Below are 6,210 nucleotides of genomic sequence, written 5' to 3' on the forward strand. Positions count from 1 at the left end.
GAGCGCGCGCTGGGTGCTGGGCGGGCTGCTGGCGTTCGCGGGCGTCTCTCGCAGTCCCTGAGGACTGGATCACCGCCGTTGTGCCGCCTGGGGCTCTCTCGAATCCGCTCTCCTGCACTCTAACGACCCCTCTAACAGGCCAGCTCTTGGTGCTTTAGTTTGCCCATCTGTCACATAAAGGAATTATGCCCTTAAGTTTTATTTTTTTTTCAACCGTGAGATTTTTGTCTTCAAAACGTTTTTCAAAACTGTCCTTAATTTTCCTGATTTAAAATTAATCTTGAGGCGGGAAAGTGGCCAAGTGGTAGAAGGTGGAACTCCGTTAGGCGGACCCCCAGGGAGAGGTTGAGGATTCAGACCTGGAGACCTGAGTACACAGGAAATGCCTTGTGCACATGACCCAAGGCTGCCTGATCGCTGGAGTGGTGCATCAGTCGTCAGGACCCTGAAGGGGTGTGTCTTTGTCTCATGAAATAAATGAATACACTTTTAATAAAATAACACTTCTCTGTCCCTATTACAAATTCCCCATACTGAGACTCCTGAAATCAGAGTAAGGTCTCTCCAAGTTCAGAGATTTTTATGGTTGGAAAACCAAAGACTATTTTTGTACTTCAGATTCTTTATGAAGTAGAGATTATTAAACTTATTGAATTGTTGGAAAGATTAAATGATAAAATCTCTCAAGTATTTAGAACAATGCTTGGAATATATGAGTATTATATGTATTTGGTGTAGGTTGTTGCAAAAACAATCGTGGTTTTAAATTGTGAATTTTTAATCATTGTAACTACAGTCAAAAACATGTTTATTAATCAAAATAAAAACCATTACAATCAGCACAGTTTTACCAACAAGAAATAAGTTTGTTTATTAATGTAGCGTAAAAATCTGTGCTTTGGGATTCAATGAACTCTTGGAAAGCATCTTCACCCTAATGGTTGTGGAAGCATTTTCCCTGCAAAAAGTTGTAGAGATATTTGAAGAAGCAATAGTTCTTTGGCAAGAGGTCAAGTGAATGTGAGAGTTAAGGCAAACTTGGTAGCCCAATTCATTGAACTTCTGAAGTGTTGGTTGTGCCCCTGCTGTCAGGCATTGTTGTGGAAAAGAATTGGTGGTTCACGGGCTTGCTGCAAGCATTGCAGTTTTTGGTGCATCTCATCAATTTGCTGAGCCTACTTCTGAGATGTGATGGTTTCACTGGAATTCAGAAAGCTGTAGTGGATCAGACCCCACCAGTGATCATGATCTTTTTTTGGTGCAAGTTTGGTTTGGGGAAGTAGTTTGAATCTTCTTCAAGGTCCAACCACTGAGCTGGTCGTTGCCAGTTTTGTAAAATCCCCTTTTCATCACAAATCATAATCCGATCAAGAAATGGTTATTGCATAAAATAATAGAACATGGAGCTTCAAAATGACAATTTTTTTTTTCCGTCAGCTCATAAGGCACCTACTTATCTAGCTCTATCACCTTTCCAATGTGCTCCAAATGCCAAATTACTGAAGTATGGTCAACACTGAGTTCTTCAGATCTTCTGTAGTTGTAAAAGGATCAGCTTCAATGATTGCTCTCAGTTTGTCATTGTCAGCTTCTGATAGCTAGCCACTGTTCCCTTCATCTTCAAGATTCTCATCTCCTTTCAAAACCCCTTGAACCACTACACTGTGTGTTCAGTAGCAGTTCCTAGGCCAGTGCATTGTTGCTGTTGCAAATTGTCTCTGCTACTTTACAACCCATTTTGAACTCACTTAAATTTGCTTTTTATTTGCATATAATAATATACAATGATAATCTTTGTAAATTGATATAGGTTTGCATTACCACCATAGGTTGTCATTAGTACAATTGAACCAGAATTATTTATGAACTCACCTTTGGTAAACTGAGAGATAGTTGTGATTTGAGGCTACTATGAACAAGACAATGAACAGCCTGTGGAGGAATTGTACATGCATCTTTTGTAGTCTTTTTTTTTAGAGAGATTTTCACTATAGGGCGCGTGCGCTCGCCAGACAGACAGAGAGAGACATAGAGACACAAAGCGAGAAATCACCCCCCAGGGGGGATGGTCATTCCGCAATCCCTTCTCCTCCATTTTCCTTTCGGGATCTTGGGCACGCATGCACACGCGCCTGGCGTGAGTTTTAAGCTACCGGGTCCGGGACGCTAACCGCGGTCGACTATGTGGGAGTCCAGCGACATAGCCATTACACTAACTACTGGTTCCCACATCTTCTGTAGTCTAAAATGCATTTAAAATAAACAGCAAGTAGTAAGTCATTAGCAAAAAATAAAGAGATGTGTATAAAAATGATGTATAAAATAACTACATTTATTTAAGAATGTATCCTATGAGACCAGCAGTTACAGTAATGGCTATGTCGGCAGAGTCCCATGTAGTCGACCACGGTTCAAGTCCGGTGGCTTAAAACTCACGCTGGGTGCATGTTCGTGTGTGCCCAAGATCCCCAGAAGAGAATGGAGGAGAAGGGATTGCGGCGTGGCCATCCCCCCTGGGGGGTGATTTCATGCTTTCTGTCTCTGTCTCTCTGTCTGTCTGATGAGCACATGCGCCCTATAGCAAAAACCTCTCAAAAAAAAAAAAAAAGAATGTATTCAGTATCAAATGGCAAATTCCAACAATGCAGAAATGACAATTACTGTTATCCTGAATATATAAAGTTCATTTTCCCCCCAGATCAATAGGAAAAGAGTGAATAGCTCTATTAAAGTATGTTCTATTAAAATATGGACAAAGAGGGAGCCAGCCAGTGGCATGGTGGGTAAGGTAGCTGGATCCCACATGTCTAACTGTGCAGTTTCAGTCCCAGGCCCTGCTGCTTAAGAAACATCTGGGGTGTTGGGTACTGTGCCTGAAATCCTGAGAGGAGACTTGAGAAGGGATTGTGATGTGGCATCCACCTGTGGGATAATTTCTCATTTTTCTCTCTGTGTGTGTCTCTCTCTCTCTGACAAGTACATATGCCCTATAACAAAAACAAGAGAAGATATGAACCAGCAGTTCACAAAAGAAGTAATGAAAATGGCCAATGAATATGAAAAGATGCTCACCCTCATTAGTAATCAAATAAATAAACAAATTTTTAAAACAAAATCTTTCTCATTTTTTAGTTGATTAGTGTCATTGTAGAAGGAAACATTGGAGGTAGGAATATAAAAAAAAATTTAGAGGTTTTTGCTATAGGGCATGTGCACTCTCCAAAAAGACAGAGACAGAGAGACAAAGCGATAAATCACCCCCCCCCCCGGGGGGTGGGCGGTGGCCATGCTGCAATCCCTTCTCCTCTATTCTCCTCTCGGGTTTGTTTGTTTGTTTGGTTCTTAAGAGGTTTTTGCTATAGGGTGTGTGTTCGCCAGGAAGACAGAGAGACAGAAAGTGAGAAATCACCCCCCAAGGGGGATGGCCATGCCACAATCCCTTCTCCTCCATTCTCCTCTTGTGCACGCATGCACACGCGCCCAGCGCGAGTTTAAGCCACAGTGTCTGGGACTCGAACTGCGGTTGACTACACGGGCGTCCAGCGACAACCGTTATGCCAATTGCTGGTCCCAGAATGTAAATTTATACAGTTCTCTCGAAGGCAATTTGGCAGCATAATCTTTAAATAGTACATGTGCTTTTTAGTCCAGCAGTTAGCTCCTGCTATAAATTGATGTGTAAAAGAATAACAGAATAAATATATAATCTCTTCACAGGCCATTCATTTTGTTCATAGTAGCCTCAAGTCACAACCGTCTCTTGGTTTACCAAAGGTGAGTGCATAAATAAATTCTGGCCCCATTGTTCAGATCTGTATTAGTTTAGAAAGATTATCAGTGTATATTATTATATGAAAAATAGGGTTACAGAGAATATGTGTCATATAATCCAGTAATTTTTTTTAATACAAAAAGATATGTGTGCTCACCAGAGAGAGATAAGAAGCACTCCCCAACAGGGCGTGGACAGTCCACAATTCTCATTTCCTCCATTTCTCCTTCCTGCCAGAATTTTGGAGATGTACACCCAAGTGTCTAATGGAATCCTGCTCCCTTAACTGCTGGGTTACATGGTCAGCTCTCTAATAAATAGTTTTTTAAATTTTGCCAGAGGGCATGTGCACTCACCGGAGAAAGAGGTTAAAAGGAGAAAGCCCTCTTCAATGGGGCATAGTCGTGACACAGTCTCTTCTCTATTTCTTCATCCTGTTGAAATTTGGGACACACACATACACTCAACATGTTTTTTAAGCCCATGGGGCTAGGACTCAGACCATGGTCAGCCACATGATATCCATCTCCCTTAACCATTAGGCCATGGGGCTAGCTCCATCTAACGAATCTTAAATAATAGATTTGGAATTATGATCCTTCTTATCTTTATACATTTTGAAATTTCTGGCAATAAGTATTGTTTTCATAATCAGGAATAACCTATGCAAATTAAAGCTATGCCAGAGACTGTTAATTGCTTTCCAATATCTATGGTCTTCCTTTTCTGTAGTAAACAGAATGTGAGTTTTTAGAGGTTGCGGAACTAACTTGCCCCATGAATGTAGCCATGTGATTAAGTTCTGGCTAATGAGATGTAAGTGGAAAGATGGGAGGTTTCTGGATTCTGCCCTCCACGGGAAGGGCTTGCTCTCTCATACCCCTTTCCGATTTACAGCAGCCTGAGTGGAATCAGGGTGTGGACAGTCCACAATTCTCATTTCTTCCATTCTTCTTCCTGCCAGGATTTTGGAGATGTACACCTAAGTGCTTGATGGAATCCTGATACACAAATGATACACAAAGTGTGTGGTGATGAGCCACTGCACCTACCAGCTGTGGTTAGTAGCAGAGCAAACTCAAGTCCAGTGGTGGCATCACAGGCATTCTCCACACAAGCTTGGGCTTTAAGTGAAAGAGACGTGACTTCCGTTTTATTCATGCCCCTGAAAATTTGGGGATACTTCTATAGCAGCCATCCTGGTATGCAGGTGTGCTCACAAAGTGTGTTCTCAATTCTGCATGTGGACTTTTAAAATTTTTTTTTTTTAATGTTTTTATTTTTGGAGAGGTTTTTGCTATTGGGCGCATGTACTGACCAGAGAGAGAAAGAGGAGAGAGGGAAAGTAAGAAACCAACCCCTCCCCCCCACCCCAGGGCTGGTGGCCACACTTCAGTTCCTTCTCCTCCAAGAGCCTTCTCAAGATTTTGGGCATGCATGCACACATGCCCAGCATGTTCTTTAAGCTGCCAAGTCTGGGACGCTAACCGTAGCTCCAGCCATATGGGATCCAGCACCTTAGCCACCACTCCACTGGCTAGCCCTGGATGCAGGCTTTTAATGATGAAGAGAACATTTTGTGCAAAGAGCATGCAGCCTTTGCACCAGAGCAAAGAGTGTAAATGCCCCAGCAACTCTGTTTCTAGGGACCAGAAAAGGTGCATATTTCAAGTACTCATACACAAGAAAGTGATTTAGAACTGCTGAATGATACACAGAATCTGATTGTCATGAAAGATCATTTTTTAGCAGGAGTAGGAAGGGCATGCATTTGACTCCTTGTTGAGGACAAACCAAAGCACCTGCCTATGATACAGACCAGCTCATGGTATTCCCAAGGTTCAAGTTCAAGTGTGTCCCTGTGGACTGACCTCAGCTTTCCATCCCTCTCAACTCTGATATGGTGGAACAACTCCTGCCATTGCTCAGGCCATCTGCAGTACTTGTCCTTATCTTTGTCTAACTGATCATTATCTTAGGCAGCACTTGAACCTCTTCTGCCCTGAGAGGCCTTTACTGCACCTGCTTCCCATCGGCCCTGTACTCATCACAAGGTGCTGAGATGATCAGTTTTTCTCTTGGTCTTTCATCCACCATGTAGCCCACCCTCATGCCATACCCCAGACCCTCCCTAAAGGTGTTTTTCTCTAAGTAACAGGATGCATGCCAATAGTTAAAATAAGGCCTCCACAAAAAGCCAGAGAGAGAAAGAGGAGAGAGGGAAAGTAAGAAACCAACCCTTCAGAGCCAAGATAGCACCTGAACAAATGCTGCCTAACATTCAAACTCATTGTGCCTCATGGTAATTTGTTAGCACTCTAGATGTGCACCTACCAGCAATGTGACTATTGACAGTCTGTATGATCATGACCAGAAATGATCTTTTAAGGAGAGAAAGGAAACAGGTTTTGGAATTTCAGGAAGTCCTCATCTTTTCT

Source organism: Tupaia chinensis, unplaced genomic scaffold (assembly GCF_000334495.1).
Source record: "Tupaia chinensis unplaced genomic scaffold, TupChi_1.0 Scaffold145441_1, whole genome shotgun sequence".
In the NCBI taxonomy this organism is placed as follows: Eukaryota; Metazoa; Chordata; class Mammalia; order Scandentia; family Tupaiidae; genus Tupaia; species Tupaia belangeri.